This window comes from Pantherophis guttatus, chromosome 9 (assembly GCF_059756535.1).
Source record: "Pantherophis guttatus breed Tessera chromosome 9, ASM5975653v1, whole genome shotgun sequence".
Taxonomy (NCBI): Eukaryota; Metazoa; Chordata; class Lepidosauria; order Squamata; family Colubridae; genus Pantherophis; species Pantherophis guttatus.
The window spans coordinates 28,358,631-28,375,000 of NC_142071.1; the positions used below are offsets into that span (position 1 = coordinate 28,358,631).

Sequence of the window (16,370 nt, forward strand, 5' to 3'; positions counted from 1 at the left end):
AAAATAGATTCTTGTAAAATGTCCACATCTGAGACTAATTTCTTAAGTTTTGTGGGGGGGAGGGTTTTAAGTGTAGAGAAAATAAAAACCGCAGACCTCTCTCTGAATTTTGCGTAATTCACGGGATGATCTTAATAAAGAGAAATCTTTTGAGACTTCTAGGAAATGTGACCCCACGGACAGGCAATATTCAAAAGTTTAGTCAGCACAAACCCCACAAATTTGTGGTGTTAATTAAACACTCTTTGAAAGGACGCAGCAGGAAAAGCTTATGCAGAGGTGGGTATTTAGCTGGTTTGGGCCGCTTCGAGCAAGCCGGTAGCGGAGATCGCGGGTGGGCCCGCCACCTCCTGCCTCCTCCCGCCACCTCCCGCCCCCTCCTGCCTCCTCCCGCCACCTCCTGCCTCCTCCCGCCCTGGCTCTATGCTGTCCTATTCAGGCATGTTTTTAAGACTGGGTGCATGTAAGAAGGTGCGCGAGTGAACAAACTCATGCACAGCAGGCTGGGTGCATGCGTGCACGGCGAACAGTGAAACCTACCTCTGGGCATAGGGATTAGGAACACTAGATTTTTGCCAAATACACCTCATTCAGGTTTTTTTGTAAAGCTTTTTCATCCACACCTTGACCTCCTGGCAAGATCAAGAGGGACCAAAGCAGATAGAACCAACTTGAACTGCCAATTGTAACAATGCGTTTTCAAACGTCTCTCGTCTTTCATAAACAGTGAAAGCGTTCAAAGCAACCATGTCAACAAGTCATCAATTTATCCCTGAATTACCTGGTTGGATTTCCTGCTGTCACAACAAGAAACACCTGGAAATATTGAGAGCACACCTGAACCAAAATACTTGGTCAGAGAAAGGTACGATCCAGTGGTCCCAAAGATGCTTTTCTTCAAGAGGCCACTGGACTTCCTGGTTTTTCTTTGAAGACGTTTCACTTCTCATCCAAGAAGCTTCTTGGATGAGGCGCTTCTTCAGAGCTGAAGAAGCTTCTTGGATGAGAAGTGAAACGTCTTCAAAGAAAAACCAGAAAGTCCAGTTGCTTCTTGAAAAAAAGCACCTTTTTGACAACCATGACATGGATGACTGAGAATCTCCATAAACTTCCATTTCTTCCTGTTTTCCTCCATCTCTCCTTCCTTCCTTCCTTCCTTCCTTCCTTCCTTCCTTCCTTCCTTCCTTCCTTTCCCTCCTTCCCTCCCTCCCTCTTTTCCTTCCTTCCTTCCTTCCTTCCTCCCTCCCTCCCTCTCTTTCTCACTTCCTTCATTCCTTCCCCACCATCCAGTCAGAGCTGAAGAAGCTTCTTGGATGAGAAGCGAAACGTCTTCAAAGAAAAACCAGGAAGTCCAGTTGCTTCTTGAAAAAAGCACTTTTGGGACAACCACGACCTGGATGACTGAGAATCTGCATAGATGTGTGATCAAGTGTGAACTTTAGATTGCTTGGAGTTTTTTTGAAAGTAGTCAAGACTCCTGTCTTGACTACTTTCATTAATGACATTTAGGAGGGACACCTCTTCATTGTTTTAATGCCGCAGCCATTGCAAATAAAGACGGGTTCGGAGGTTCAAAACTGAGCCAACATGGTCAACCTAATTATGATGGGTCAAGAAAGGCATTTGCTCTTGACTGAGATGGTTGGGAGCTGTAGCCTTCTCACATCTGGAGGTCACCAAATTGGGCAACGCTGAGGGAGCACATGGGTTGTGAAAATCAAAGGGGGACATTCACACGGAGCAACCTGTGCAAGGTAGAAGTTGCCTCCTGACCAAAAACCGCTACCAAATAGACGTTGTGTGCGTATCCATGACTTCTCCAATAGCCATCAATTGCAAGAAAGAAGAATAACAGAGTTGGAAAGGACCTTGGAGGTCTTCTAGTCCAACCCCCTGCTCAAGTAGAAAACGCTAGACCCATTTCAGACAAATGGCTGTTCAATCATTTCTTAAAAACCTCCAGAGATGGAGCACCCACAACTTCTGGAGACATGTTGTCCCACTGGTTAATTGTTCTAACTGTCAGGAAATTTCAACCGTGTTGGAGCATTTACAACTTCTGGAGACATGTTGTCCCAATGATTAATTGTTCTAACTGTCAGGATATTTCAACTCTGTTGGAGCATTTACAACTTCTGGAGACATGTTGTCCCACTGGTTAATTGTTCTAACTGTCAGGAAATTTCAACCATGTTGGAGCATTTACAACTTCTAGAGGCAAGTTGTCCCACTGGTTAATTGTTCTCACTGTCAGGAAATTTCTCCTTAGTTCTAGGTTGCTTCTCTCCTTGATTAGTTTCCACCCATTGCTTCTTGTCCTGCCTTCAGGTGCTTTGGAGAATAGCTTGACTCCCTTTTCTTTGTGGAAGCCCCTGAGATACTGGAACACTGCTATCATGTCTCCCCTAGTCCTTCATTTCCTTAAACTAGACATACCCAGTTCTTGCAACCGTTCTTCGCATATTTTAGCCTCCAGCCCACTAATCATCTTTGTTGCTCTTCTCTGCACTCTTTCTAACATCTCAATGTCTTTTTTTTGCATGGTGGAGACCAAAACTGGATGCAGTGTTCCAAGAGTGGTCTTGCCAAGGCATCGAGCAAAGGTTAAAGCACTCCGTTAATAGCAGCTTCTTCAAATATTAACAATATTAACAGATGGTCTTTAACTTCAGCAGAGGTTAAGACCATTTACGGGGCTTTTTAGCGCAAAGAAATATAATGCTCCAGCAAAAAGGCAAACGCTATTACTACTTCCATGGTTTTAATGGGGCTCCTTCTTGACGCCCAGAAGATAAAAGCAAGAACGCCAGCTGTGCTTTTCATGATCAAAGCCCTCGGTCTAATTTCCACTGACCCCAGAGCAAATTCATTACAACTAATGGGACAATCCTACCATGGGTTAAAGAAATCCCATTGACTGGGTTCTATTCGAAGCGCTGAAATGGCCACTTTCTAGCCAGGGCTACTCTAATCCTATTTCTTCCAAGCACACCCATAAGAATCGGAATAAAGTAATAACTGTGAAAACAGGGGAATGGATTTTTTAAAAAAATCCGTAGCCGCCAGCGAAATGTGTCATTTTTCTCTGTTATATCCTCTCTGCTCCCCAATGTTTCATTCTCACTAGCAGGACAAATGTTCTCTTCGAGATGAGGTCAGCATTTTCAGGACTTGGCTGTAAAAACTAGTATTGGCCACTAGGAGGCAGTATAGGACAGAATTCATCCTACATTGGCCTTGTCAGGTGTTCCGGACAGATTTCTCTGGTACCAATAAAGGAGAATATTTGTAGCTCAGGGTTGAAATGAGGGGTCCTGGGTGCTCTCTGAGCTTGCTTGTTTTCTTGCAGATGTTTTATTACCCAACTAGGTAACATCATCAGTGCTAGAAGGGAGAGGTTGCAAAGAGGAGGAAGAGGAGGAGGAGATGGAGGAAGAGGAGGAGATAGATTGGATGCTTAGATAGGATAGATAGATAGATAGATAGATAGATAGATAGATAGATAGATAGATAGATTAGATAGATAGATAGATAGATAGATAGATAGATAGATAGATAATAGATTAGATAGATAGATAGATAGATAGATAGATAGATAGATAGATAAATAGATAGATAGATAGATAGATAGATAATAGATAGATAATAGATAGATAGAGATATAGATAGATTAGATAGATAGATAGATAGATAGATAGATAGATATAATAGATAGATAGATATAATAGATAGATAGATAGATAATAGATAGATAAATAGATAGATAGATAGATTAGATAGATAGATAGATAGATAGATAGATAGATAGATTAGATAGATAGATAGATAGATAGATAAATAGATAGATAGATTAGATAGATAGTTAGATAGATAGATAAATAGATAGATAGATAGATAGATAGATAGATAGATAGATAGATAGATAGATAGATTAGATAGATAGATAGATAGATAAATAGATAGATAGATAGATAGATAATTAGATAGATAGATAGATAGATAGATAGATAGATAGATGATAGATAGATTAGATAGATAGATAGATAGATAGATAAATAGATAGATAGATTAGATAGATAGATAGATAGATAGATAGATAAATAGATAGATAGATTAGATAGATAGATAGATAGATAGATAAATAGATAGATAGATTAGATAGATAGATAGATAAATAGATAGATAGATAGATAGATAGATAGATAGATAGATAGATAGATAGACGGAGATATCCTTAATGCTCTCTGAGCTTGCTTGTTTTCTTACAGATGTTTCATTACCCAACTAGGGAACATCATCAGTGCTAGAAGGGAGTGGGGCAGTGGTGGGTTTCAAAAATTACTACCGGTTCTGTGGGTGTGGCTTGGTGGGGCATGGCTTGGGAAGGATACTATAAAATCTCCATTCCCTCCCCAATCCAGGATAAAGACACTGCAAAATCCCCATTTCCTCCCAATCAGCTGGGACATGGGAGGCAGAGAATAGATGGGGGCAGGACCAGTCAGAATTTTTACTACCGGTTCTCCGAATGACTCAAAATTTCCGCTTCCGGTTCTCCAGAACTGGTCAGAACCTGCTGAAACCCACCTCTGGAGTGGGGATTATGGAGAGGAGGAGGAAGATTGTGGGGTCCTTGGTGCTCTCTGAGCCTGCTTGTTTTCTTGCAGATGTTTCATTACCCAAAAAGAGCCTTGGTGGCGCAGCAGACTAAAGCCCTGTTAAGTAACACCAGCTGCCTGCAATTACTGCGAGTTCAAATCTCACCAGGCTCAAGGTTGACTCAGCCTTCCATCCTTTTGAAGGTAGGTAAAATGAGGACCCGGATTGTGGGGGCAATAAGCTGACTTTGTATAAAAAAGAATACCGCTTACGGGGGCCTGAAAGCCCTACTAAGCAGGTATATACAAAAGTATGAAGGCTATTGCTTAACGCATTGTAAGCCGCCCTGAGTCTCCGGAAAAGGGCGGCATATATATCGAACCAATAATAATAACTAGGTAATATCATCAGTGCTAGCCAGTGTCCATGATGAATGAAATAATAACAATAATAATAATAATAATAATAATAATAATAAGAAGAAGAAGAAGAAGAAGAAGAATGAAATAATAATAATAATAATAATAATAATAATAATAAGAAGAAGAAGAAGAAGAAGAAGAAGAAGAAGAAGAAGAAGAAGAAGAAGAAGGTAACATCATCAGTGCTAGCCAGTGTCCATGATGAATGAAATAATAACAATAATAATAATAATAATAATAAGAAGAAGAAGAAGAAGAAGAAGAAGAAGAAGAATGAAATAATAATAATAATAATAATAATAATAATAATAATAATAATAAGAAGAAGAAGAAGAAGAAGAAGAAGAAGAAGAAGAAGAAGAAGAAGAAGAAGAAGAAGAAGAAGAAGGTAACATCATCAGTGCTAGCCAGTGTCCATGATGAATGAAATCTGTTGAGCACTTTGGGGCTGAAAAGAGATTAATAGTTTCTAGGTGGGTAGGGAGGGGACGGAAAGCAAAGAAGCCTCTTATCTCGCAGCTCCAGCTGATCGGTCAGTTCCACCCACGATGTGTTAAGAGCCACGATGTGTTTTCTCGCCTGGCTTTGTCTTCGTCTATCGCCCCAAACCAACTGCGAAGCCTTATTCAACAAACCACAATTAAGTCAACTCCAGCTTTGTTGCGACGCCTGGAAAGTGACAGTGTGTTTTAGGCATCTCATAAATATTAGCTGTTCGCGAAACAGGAGAACTGAGCATGGACTTTTCAGAAAATTCTTCCAGGGTTTCCAGAAATCCCCTTCAGAAGATCAACCGAGAAGGCAAGTTCTGAAGGTACCAAGGTAGAACCTGGGCCAAGTTTCTGTCTGGCATCTTCTCCTTGCCTCAAGCGAACGTCATGGACATCTTCTTAATCTTTTCCAAGCTCTCTCCTCCTGCCAACGCTTATGATTGCCTTCCTTCTAAGCTCCTCTTGGTCTTTGCAACATGCCATCACCTGTCTAAGGAAAAGTCAAAAATCCCATTTCTCAACTGGGTTGACCTACGTTTTTATAATCTTTAAGGCTCTGTGTGTTTCTCTCCTGCCAAACACCCTAGAAAGTTTAACATTCCACCTGGTGCCAACATGTCTTTTACTCTTTGTCAATGAGCTTAAGGAGGGTGGGAAGAGAGAGAGAGAGACAGAGAGAAAGAGAGAAATTTTTTAGCCGGAATTACCGTATTTTTCGGAGTATAAAACACATCTTTTTCCTCCCTAAAAGGGGGTGAAAATTTAGGTGCGTCTTATACACCGAATGTAGCCCCGCCCACCAACTGGCCCCCACCCTTTGGCCTCTGCCTCCTAGCAGTTTACCTCCTTGCAGCAAGCAGCAAGAAGAAACAGCTTGTTTCAGCTTCAGCACAGCCTAATTAGCACAAGTTGATTGGATCGGCCTCCCGACTCTCAGCTGATTTGCTCTCAGGTGTTTTGCGCGGGCCTCTGCTGCTTGCTACAAGAAGGTAAATGGCTGGGAGCAGATTTTTTTTTCCCTTGTGCTAATCAAGCTATGATCAAGCTAGATTACTTTCATTTTCGTTTTCGCTAGAAAACGAAAATGAAAGTAAAGCAGGCTATTTGCTGCATTGAGGCAAAATTGCTGGGAGGCAGAGGCAGATTTCTTTTTCTTTTTCTTCTTTTCCTCATCAGAAAAGGTAGGTGTGTTTTATACTCCAGTGCGTCTTATACTCCGAAAAATACGGTACATTCGCCCAAAATTGAAAGCAAGAAAACACTCCACCAAACGCAATGATCATAAAAAAAGGTGCTAGAATGCGCAGAAATGGACAAATTAACGATGGAATTAAGAGACAGAGAGGAAACTGTGTATTATGAGATGTGGAACAGGTGGTATATTTGGCTTGAAAAGAAGTCTAAAATCAATGTATAGCGAATGTATAGGAAAGATAACAAAATGAAAAATATATATATTTAGAGTGTAGTAGACATGCAGATATTGTATATATTATACAAATAAGTAACTATGAAATAAGAATGTATATGTAGGTGCAGCAGCTGCCAAAAAAGCCAACACAGTTCTGGGCTGCATAAACAGAGGGATAGAATCGAGATCGCGTGAAGGGTTAACACCACTTTATAAGGCCTTGGTAAGGCCACACTTGGAATCCGGCATCCAGTTTTGGTCACCACGATGTAAAAAAGATGTGGAGACTCTAGAAAGAGTGCAGAGAAGAGCAACAAAGATGATTAGGGGACTGGAGGCTAAAACATATGAGGAACGGTTGCAGGAATTGGGTGTGTCTAGTTTAATGAAAAGAAGGACCAGGGGAGACATGATAGCAGTCTTCCAATATCTCAGGGGCTGCCCCAAAGAAGAGGGAGTCAAGCTATTCTCCAAAGCATCTGAAGGCAGGAGAAGAAACAATGGGTGGAAACTAACCAAGGAGAGAAGCAACTTAGAACTAAGGAGAAATTTCCTGACAGAACAATTAATCAGTGGAACAACTTGCCACCAGAAGTTGTGGATGCTCCAACACTGGAAGTTTTTAAGAACATGTTGCATAACCACTTGTCTGAAGTGGTGTAGGGTTTCCTGCCTGGGCAGGGGGTTGGACTAGAAGACCTCTAAGGTCCCTTCCAACTCTATTATTCTATTCTATTCTATTCTATTCTATTCTATTCTATTCTATATGTATAAAACAATAGGCCTATTAGATAAATTGAAATTAAGAAAAAATTCCGATAACAGAAAGCTGTAACAGTGCAATTGTGATTTTAAAGGTTAAAAATGTTGAATAAAAATTTAAATTAAAAAAAGAGAGAGAGAATTTTTTTTAAATATATATCTGTTCATTAGTCAAAAATCTGGCTCTTTCCTCCGCCTCTACAAGAGATAGCAAAGTTTTTTTCCTTCCCTCTCTCAAAACACATATCTGAAAACCGTTGAACCTTAGCTCATTTTCCAGAAAAAAGCAAAATAATGCCAGATCTGTATTCAGGCACACTTCCAAAAATCTACAGTTGAGCAACTGCTATTAGTGTGAGACCGACTTGTCATAAAATAGGAAGTCGGGAGGTTGAGGGGAAGAGGAGGAGATGGCTATGAAGTCTCCATTCGGTCTGGGGGGGGAAAAAGAGATCTTCGTCGGATGCTCCTTGGTCTAAAAAAGATTCCTGCTGTGATTTTTGAATGTTACATCATCTAGGGGTGATTTCTCTCTCCTATATTTTGACTACCAGTCACAACCAAACCTGAACTTGCCACATCTTCTTTCAAACCTTCTAAACTGGTGGTCTTTCCCACCTCTGGTGGTGGTAGTGGATTTCACAACTTAACTCTAGGCTGGGTACCTATAAGAAAAACCCAACTTATTAACAGAGTTGGAAGGGACCTTGTAGGTCATCTAGTCCAACCCCACCCCCAAGCAGGAGACCCTACACCATTTCTGAGAGATGGCAGTCCGGTCTCTTCTTGAAAGCCTCCAGTGATGAAGCTCCCACAACTTCTGAAGGCAACTTCTGTTCCACTGGTTGATTGTTCTCACTGTCACAAAATTTCTCCTTATTTCTGGGTTGCATCTCTCCTATTGTGGTTTGTGAATCCTTGGTTGTTGATATAGTGGGTTGGCTGAACCCAACTGACATCAATAGAAGAGAATAACCCAAGTAGACTTTTCCAAAACCATGGTTAAGTAACCATGGCCAAATGTTCCTGTTATTCTCATTTTCTATGGTTGCTACTCACTGCCTTGAGCTTAGGAGAGACTTCCTCAGTTACCATCGGCGTAGCTACTCTTCCTGATTTTATTGTGTGCACTCCTCACCCCCACACTTTGCTCTACCCAGTTACAGACGGGAGGTTGAACAACTAGCCTCGTGGTGCGACCAGAACAATCTGGAACCGAATACACTCAAAACTGTAGAAATGGTGGTGGACTTTAGGAGAAACCCTCCCATACTACCACCTCTCACAATAATAGACAACACAGTATCAACAGTAGAGACCTTCAAATTCCTAGGTTCTACCATATCGCAAGATCTAAAATGGACAGCTAACATCAAAAATGTCATCAAAAAAGCACAACAAAGAATGTTCTTTCTGCACCAACTCAGAAAGCTCAAACTGCCCAAGGAGCTGCTGATCCAGTTCTACAGAGGAATTATTGAGTCTGTCATCTGCACCTCCATAACTGTCTGGTTTGGTTCTGCAACCCAACAAGACAGACACAGACTTCAACGGATAGTTAGGACTGCAGAAAAAACAATGGCTACCAACCTGCCTTCCATGGAGGACCTGTATACTGCACGAGTCAAAAAGAGGGCTGGGAAAATATCTACAGACCCCTCGCACCCTGGACATAAACTGTTTCAACTCCTACCCTCAAAACGACGCTATAGAGCACTGCACACCAGAACAACTAGACACAAGGACAGTTTTTTCCCCAAAGTCATCACTCTGCTAAACAAATAATTCCCTTAACACTGACAAACTATTTACTAAGTCTGCATTACTATTAATCTTCTCAGCATTCCTAGCGTTTGTTGCCTGTATCCTTATGATTTATATTGATATTGTTTCCTGATTTCTTATTTGTACCCTATGACTATCATTGAGTGTTGTACCTTATGATTCTTGATGAACGTATCTTTTCTTTTATGTACACTGAGAGCAGATGCACCAAGACAAATTCCTTGTGTGTCCAATCATGAGTTACCAATCTCTAGGTAAGCATCAAAGCTAGTCTTTCTTTTAAAAATGGTCTTATTAAGATCATAATTTGTTGCTCCAATCCAGACCTAACGTAGCATAAAGCAAGTTAATATCAGGGCAGTTAAAAAGACTCATTATAAGTGAGCCGAATTTGTAAGTCCTTTAATATCTCAGAGTGTGCCAATTTCCTAAGGCATGGTCTAGAGCTCTATGTGCAACTCCCCCAATTAGTATAATATTTTCATTAGCAGGATTTATAATCGAATAAATTGGACTTTTGTCATCTCTTCGTTGCACAGAGAGAACCTTACAAAGGAACCAGCAACTCAATTTTATTTCCTTCCAAATAGGTCTCAGGTGTCTTGAAAGTTACAGTATATATACAGTATATATACAGTATGTCAGACTTCGATGCTATCTCAAAATAAATGAATTTCCAAACTGCCAATCTTTAAGGAAATCTTTTCTTTAATTGAGCACAGCCACCGGATCATGACTCGATGTGGACAAGACTGACCTTTTGCCCCCCAATCCCTCCCTTTCCGATCCCCAAATCTCTGCTTCTCATTGGCTATCTTCCAAGTCATTCTTCAGACTTCTTGTCTCGTCATTTCCCAGGAATGTCCCCTCCTCCTCATTTCCACGACAACCCGACTTCAAAGGGATTTAGCAGGCAAAAGTTCAGAGCTTATCTCTCTCTCCTCTGCTCCCTATGCCAGCGTTGAAGCGCTGACACAGTATATAAAAAAATCAGTGGGACCCATTTCAAAGACCTCATCTGGACCAACGGTTGGTCAAGCATCCCATCATCCAGAGCAGCTAAAAATAGCCTTGGCCTTCATAGACCTTATCTATACAATGATAATCCTCAACTGTGTTGGTCAAAAAAGCCAACACAGTTCTAAGCTGAATAAACAGAGGGATAGAATCAAGATCACGTGACGTGTTAATACCACTTTATAATGCCTTGGTAAGGCCACACTCGGAATACTGCATCCAGTTTTGGTTGCCACGATGTAAAAAAGATGTGGAGACTCTAGAAAGAGTGCAGAGAAGAGCAACAAAGATGATTTAGAGGCTAAAACATACGAAGAACGGTTGCAGGAACTGGGTATGTCTAGTTTGATGAAAAGAAGGACCAGGAGAGACATGACAGCAGTGTTCCGATATCTCAGGGGCTGCCCCAAAGAAGAGGGAGTCAAGCTATTCTCCAAAGCACCTGAAGGCAGGACAAGAAGCAATGGGCGGAAACTTATCAAGGAGAGAAGCAACCTAGAACTAAGGAGAAATTTCCTGACAGTGAGAACAATTAATCAGTGGAACAATTTGCCTCCAGAAGTTGTGAATGCTCCAACACTGGAAGTTTTTAAGAAGAGATTGGACAACCATTTGTCTGAAATGGTATAGAGTTTCCTGCCCAAGCAGGGGGTTGGACTAGAAGACCTCCAAGGTCCCTTCCAACTCTGTTATTCTATTCTAACCTATGGCCAAAATTGGGACTACAATATGTGTCATAAATCATTGAGGTTTAAATCATAATCCTCATCTTGACCTCTTGGGCAAAACAATCACACCAAAGGGAAATAAGAGGAAGAGAAGAAAACTTTCAATGGTCCATGAAGTCAACTACAAATACCAGGTTAGACTAATCACTTCTACATGCCTGTGTTATCGGGAGAAGGAAGCACTACAGAATCCTACCTACTTACTTACCTACCTACCTGCCAGGTGAATTGGGCGTGCAGAATTTCCTTCGCTAGCCAACTCGGTTAATTAAAGTCTTTCTTAAATACCCATCTGGAAGCCGTTCTCCTGTAAATTTTAAATTGCCCGTGGTATCGATCCTTCTCACTCTTGTTTAATTCTCTCCTTTGTTTTCGATTCTTTTGTGTTAATTTCCAACCTGGGCCGGTTTCTTTTCAAAGCTTAGTTACCTTCCTCATCATCATCCCCGCTGTCAGCTTTTCTTTCTTTATTTAACGTTCCCGCAAGGTTCATTCTGTTAGTTGCAACGAACAACCTGTCCACATCCTGGAGAGTTCTCACAGATCCAAGGTGTGAAATCCTGAACGATGTTTCTCCTCTTTCTGCTGGATCAGGAATGGGGGGATTTTTGGGGGAACCACGAGCTTTGCTTAATAGATACCCCCTGGGAGATTCTAGGGCCGTGATGGTGAATCTATGGCATGCGTGCCCAGGAGACATCTTTCCAGGCACGTGAGCTGTTGCCAAACTCACTTGCAGCTGTGCAAGCGTGCGCGCCCCAGCTGGTGTTTGGGCCTCTGGTGTGCATGCGTGCAATTCAGGGGACCCAACTGGTCTTCGGAGCTCTCCTGCGCAAGTGCATGCATGCACAGATAGTGTTCGTGCGTGTGGATTGCATGTGCGAAAACCATGAGCACGTGCAGATGGTGTGATTGCACAGGCAGTGCCCCGGGGGGTGGGGCACTGCATGTGCAAAAGCTATCCACATAGGGTGTGGTTGCGTGCGTGGCACATGGGGGACGAGTTGCGCATTAGCGTGGATGGCGCACAAAGCGCATACCTGTTCGGCAGTGAGTAAAAGGTTCGCCACCACTGGTATAGGGTTTCCTATACTTGAGCAAAGGGTTGGACTAGAAGACCTCCAAGGTCCCTCCCAACTCTGTGATTATGTTATGCTGTTTTCCTTCCTTCCTTCCTCCCTCCCTCCCTCGCTCCCTTCCTTCCTTCCTTCTTTTCTTCCTTCCTTCCTCCCTCCCTCCCACCCTCCCTTGCTTCCTTCCTTCCTTCCTTCCTTTCCTTCCTCCCTCCCTCCCTCCCTTGCTTCCTTCCTTCTTTCCTTCCTTCCTTCCTCCCTCCCTCCCTCGCTTCCTTCCTTCCTTCTTTCCTTCCTTCCTTCCTTTCCTTCCTCCCTCCCTCACTTGCTTCCTTCCTTCCTTCCTTCCTCCCTCCCTCCCTCCCTCCCTCCCTTCCTTCCTTCCTTGCTTCCTTCTCCATCACAGGAGGCTGTGGACAGCCATTTATCTGAAATGGTATAGAGCAGTGATGGAGAACCTTTTTGACACCGAGGGCCGAAAAGGGAGCACACTTGTCTGGGCTGCAACCTAGAAGAGGAGCTCCCCAGGGCGCATACGCACCAGTGGTGAGTTGCCCCCGGTTCAGACCGGTTCTATAGAACCGGGAGTAAAACCGGCAGGAGGCTCCGCCCACTGACCCTGATGTCATCAAAAGCGATCTGCACATGCGCGATCCCATTGCGAACCGGTCGTAAAGGTAGGTAAAACCCACCCCTGATAACGCACGCCCGAAAATGAACTTCCGGTGTCTGGCGCGAGCATGCACGCCGGCCAGGTAACTCTTCCGAGTTTCTGGCGGGCATGTGCGCGCGACAATCAGCTGGCTGCCGTGCGTGCTCATGCAGGAAAATGGAAGACCAGCTTTTCCAGTTTTCTGGTACTGCTGCATGCAAAAATGCCATTTGATCATCGTGCGCGCATGTGTACCTGAAACCCAGAAGACATCATGTGTGCCAGGCAACATGGCTCCTGGTGCCACTTCGGGCAGACGTGCCGTAGGTTTGCCATCACAGCCCTATACCATTTCAGACAAATGGTCGTCCGATCTCTTCTTACAGAAGACAAAAAACAAAACAAAACCACCCCTCAAGCAATTCATAGTGAATTTCACCCAGCGTCCTTTTGATCCTGGTAGAAGAGAACTGATTGTCTCTGGAAACCCCCAGGCCAAATCCTCTCGCCTCTCATCCTCTGACCCCAAGAAGGAAGGGCTGTGTGGTTGTTTTAAACACAGCTTTGGGGAGAGAAAGAAATAAGTTCTGAATAACATCTCTCATTTCAATTCTCTCTCCCTCCCTCTCTCTCTCTCTCTCTCTCTGTGTGTGTGTGTGTGTCTCCCTCTCCCTCTCTCGCTGTCTGTGTCTCCTTCTCCCTCTCTCCCTCTCTGTGTCTCCCTCTCTCTCTCTCTCTGTCGTCCCCTCTCCCTCTCTCACTCTCTATGTCTCCCTGTCTCCCCTCTCCCTCTCTCTGTGTCTCCCTCTCTCTGTGTGTCTTCCTCTCCCTCTCTCGCTCTCTATGTCTCCCTCTCTGTCTTCCCCTCTCCCTCTCTTGCTCTCTCTGTCTCCCTCTCCCTCTCCCTCTCTCTGTGTCTCCTTCTCTCTCTCTCGCTCTCTATGTCTCCCTGTCTCCCCTCTCCCTCTCTCGCTCTGTCTCCCTCTACCTCTCTCTCTCTGTGTGTGTGTGTGTGTCTCCCTCTCCCTCTCTTGCTCTCTGTGTCTCCCTCTCCCTCTCTCTGCCTCCCTCTCTCCCGCTCCCTCTCTGTCCTCTCCTCTCCTGCCTAAACAAATAAATAAAGCTGATTGCATGGCTGGATCACAGAGAAAACGAGAAATATATCCAATTAGATCTATGCAAAACTACTTAACTTCATCTCATTTATTCTATTCAAAGAGCTCTCTGCATTTAGCCAAGTTTATTCTGTGCATAACAAGAAAATTCACTCCCCATCCCACCCCTCCTTATTTTCCTTGGGCCCCTCAACATTATCCCGCCAACTTGTGTGAGTTTCCGCAAATTAAGGTACCTTTGGAGCAAATCTGGGTTGTTGTGTTTTTTGGAAGGACAAATATACCCCACAAATTAAGGTACCTTTGGAGCAAAATCTGATTTTGGGGGGAAGGGCAAATCTATTCCACAATTAAGGTACCTTTGAAGCAAATCTATTTTTGGGGGAAGGGCAAATCTACTCCACCGATTAAAGTAGCCCTCGGTTGATCTATTTGGGCTCTGTTCAGCCCCAGTGACCCTAGGCCCAATTCAGTGGTGGGTTTCAAAAATTTTTACTATGGGTTCTGTAGGCGTGGCTTGGTAGGCGTGATGTGGCTTGGTGGGCGTGGCTTGGTGGGCATGGCAGGGGAAGGATACTGTAAAATCTCATTCCCACCCCATTCCAGGGGAAAGATACTATAAAATCTCCATTCCCTGCCCAATCCAGGGGAAGGATACTACAAAATCCCCATTTCCTCCCGATCAACTGGGACTCGGGAGGCAGAGAATAGATGGGGGCTAGGCCAGTCAGAATTTTTACTACCGGTTCTCCGAACTACTCAAAATTTCCGCTACCAGTTCTCCAGAACTGGTCAGAACCTGCTGCAACCCACCTCTGGCCCAATTCCAAACCCAAAGAAAACCCAGCTTGAAATGCATCCTCCCTATTCATGCATTCTAACAAAAAAACATCCGCGATGGAACAAGTGAGAAATAATATTTTTTTAATGTCTTTTTTTTTCTTCTTCTCCTTCTTCTTCAGATTAATGGAAATGGAACGGTAGGTAGACCGGAAAGAAAATCGAAGGCTTGAGCCGTCAAACTGGCAGGAACCTAAGTAGACCCGGCTAACTGTTGCTCATCTGACAAACCTGGGTTATATTGTATAGCAGATGGGGATAACCTCTTTATAGGAGAAACGGCAGTCAGATCAGCCGGGGGGGGGGGGTGCAGGACTCGAGATGATTGATGGAAGTCAAGCGTGACTGCACTAAAATTCAATCAGGAAATCCTGACCGGCGATGGTTTCTCCTAAAGCAGAAATCCGTGGCATCCTCTCCTTCTCTTCCTCTCAAACTGACTCTGCACGCACGCAAAAGCCATCATTCTCGCCCTGGCATCTCCGCAGAAAAGCTACATATCCCAGATGCTGCACACCGGGGCTTCACCCAGCACGGCTGTTTTCAGCCACCCGGTCCCAAATTGTCACACTGCAGCTGTTAAAAAAAAAAAAGAGGAGGACACACTTCTGCGTGTCATCTCGGCCCCCCGGGGATGGAAAAGAAGGTTGGTCCCTTCTGGACTCCGAGCCAGCCTGAGACGCCGCTAGAAACCCAGGCAAAATGCAAGTAAAAGCCAAGTCAGAGATATTCCCGCCGGTCTCTGCGATTAAGACACTGGAAGGTTATGACCTTGAAGAACGAACAACTCAAAGGCCCATTGGGGGAAAATGCTCCGTCTGAAGGCATTGGAGGAGGCCCTTGCCAACGTTTTTGGTTGCCAGCGTGGCAGGACAAGAGACTTTGCCCGCTGGGCGTGTCATCAGTTACACAGGACAAGCAGGTTGCGTTGCACAGATCCCGAGGGCGAGTTAATCCTGGAATCGTAATTATGTCCCCCACCCCACCCCCAACCTGCGTTTCAAACTCAGTACATTTTGCAATAGGTGAGCCGCTAACTTATCTCCTGCTTGCCACCCACGGAAACGTCTGCAATAAGGAAACGATTCGAGTCCTAGCCGACCTTGGAGTAATGTTGGAGGGATGATTTAAAGGGATGTTGAGAGCTTTCTCCTGTTGTGATGGGTTTAGACGGCAATGGAGATTTAGTTGCAAAGGAGTCAGTGCTGGGTTTCAAAAAATTTTACTACAGGTTCTGTGGGCATGGCTTGGTGGGCGTGGTTTGGTGGGCGTGGCAGAGGAAGGATACTGTAAAATCACCATTCCCTCCCCACTCCAGGGAAAGGTTACTGCAAAATCCCCATTTCCTCCTGATGAGCTGGGACTCGGGAGGCAGAGAATAGATGAGGGCAGGGCCAGTCAGAATTTTTACTACCAGTTCTCGGAACTACTCAAAATTTCCGCTACCGGTTCTCCAGAACTGGTCAGAAAGGAAT

At 43.9% G+C, this 16,370-nt stretch overlaps 1 protein-coding gene across 2 annotated transcripts in view; it reads right to left on the reverse strand.

The window, feature by feature from the left end:
• GRIK4 (glutamate ionotropic receptor kainate type subunit 4) overlaps positions 1-16,370 on the reverse strand; it is a 409,943-nt gene that overhangs the window by 387,975 nt on the left and 5,598 nt on the right. The window lies entirely within an intron of this gene.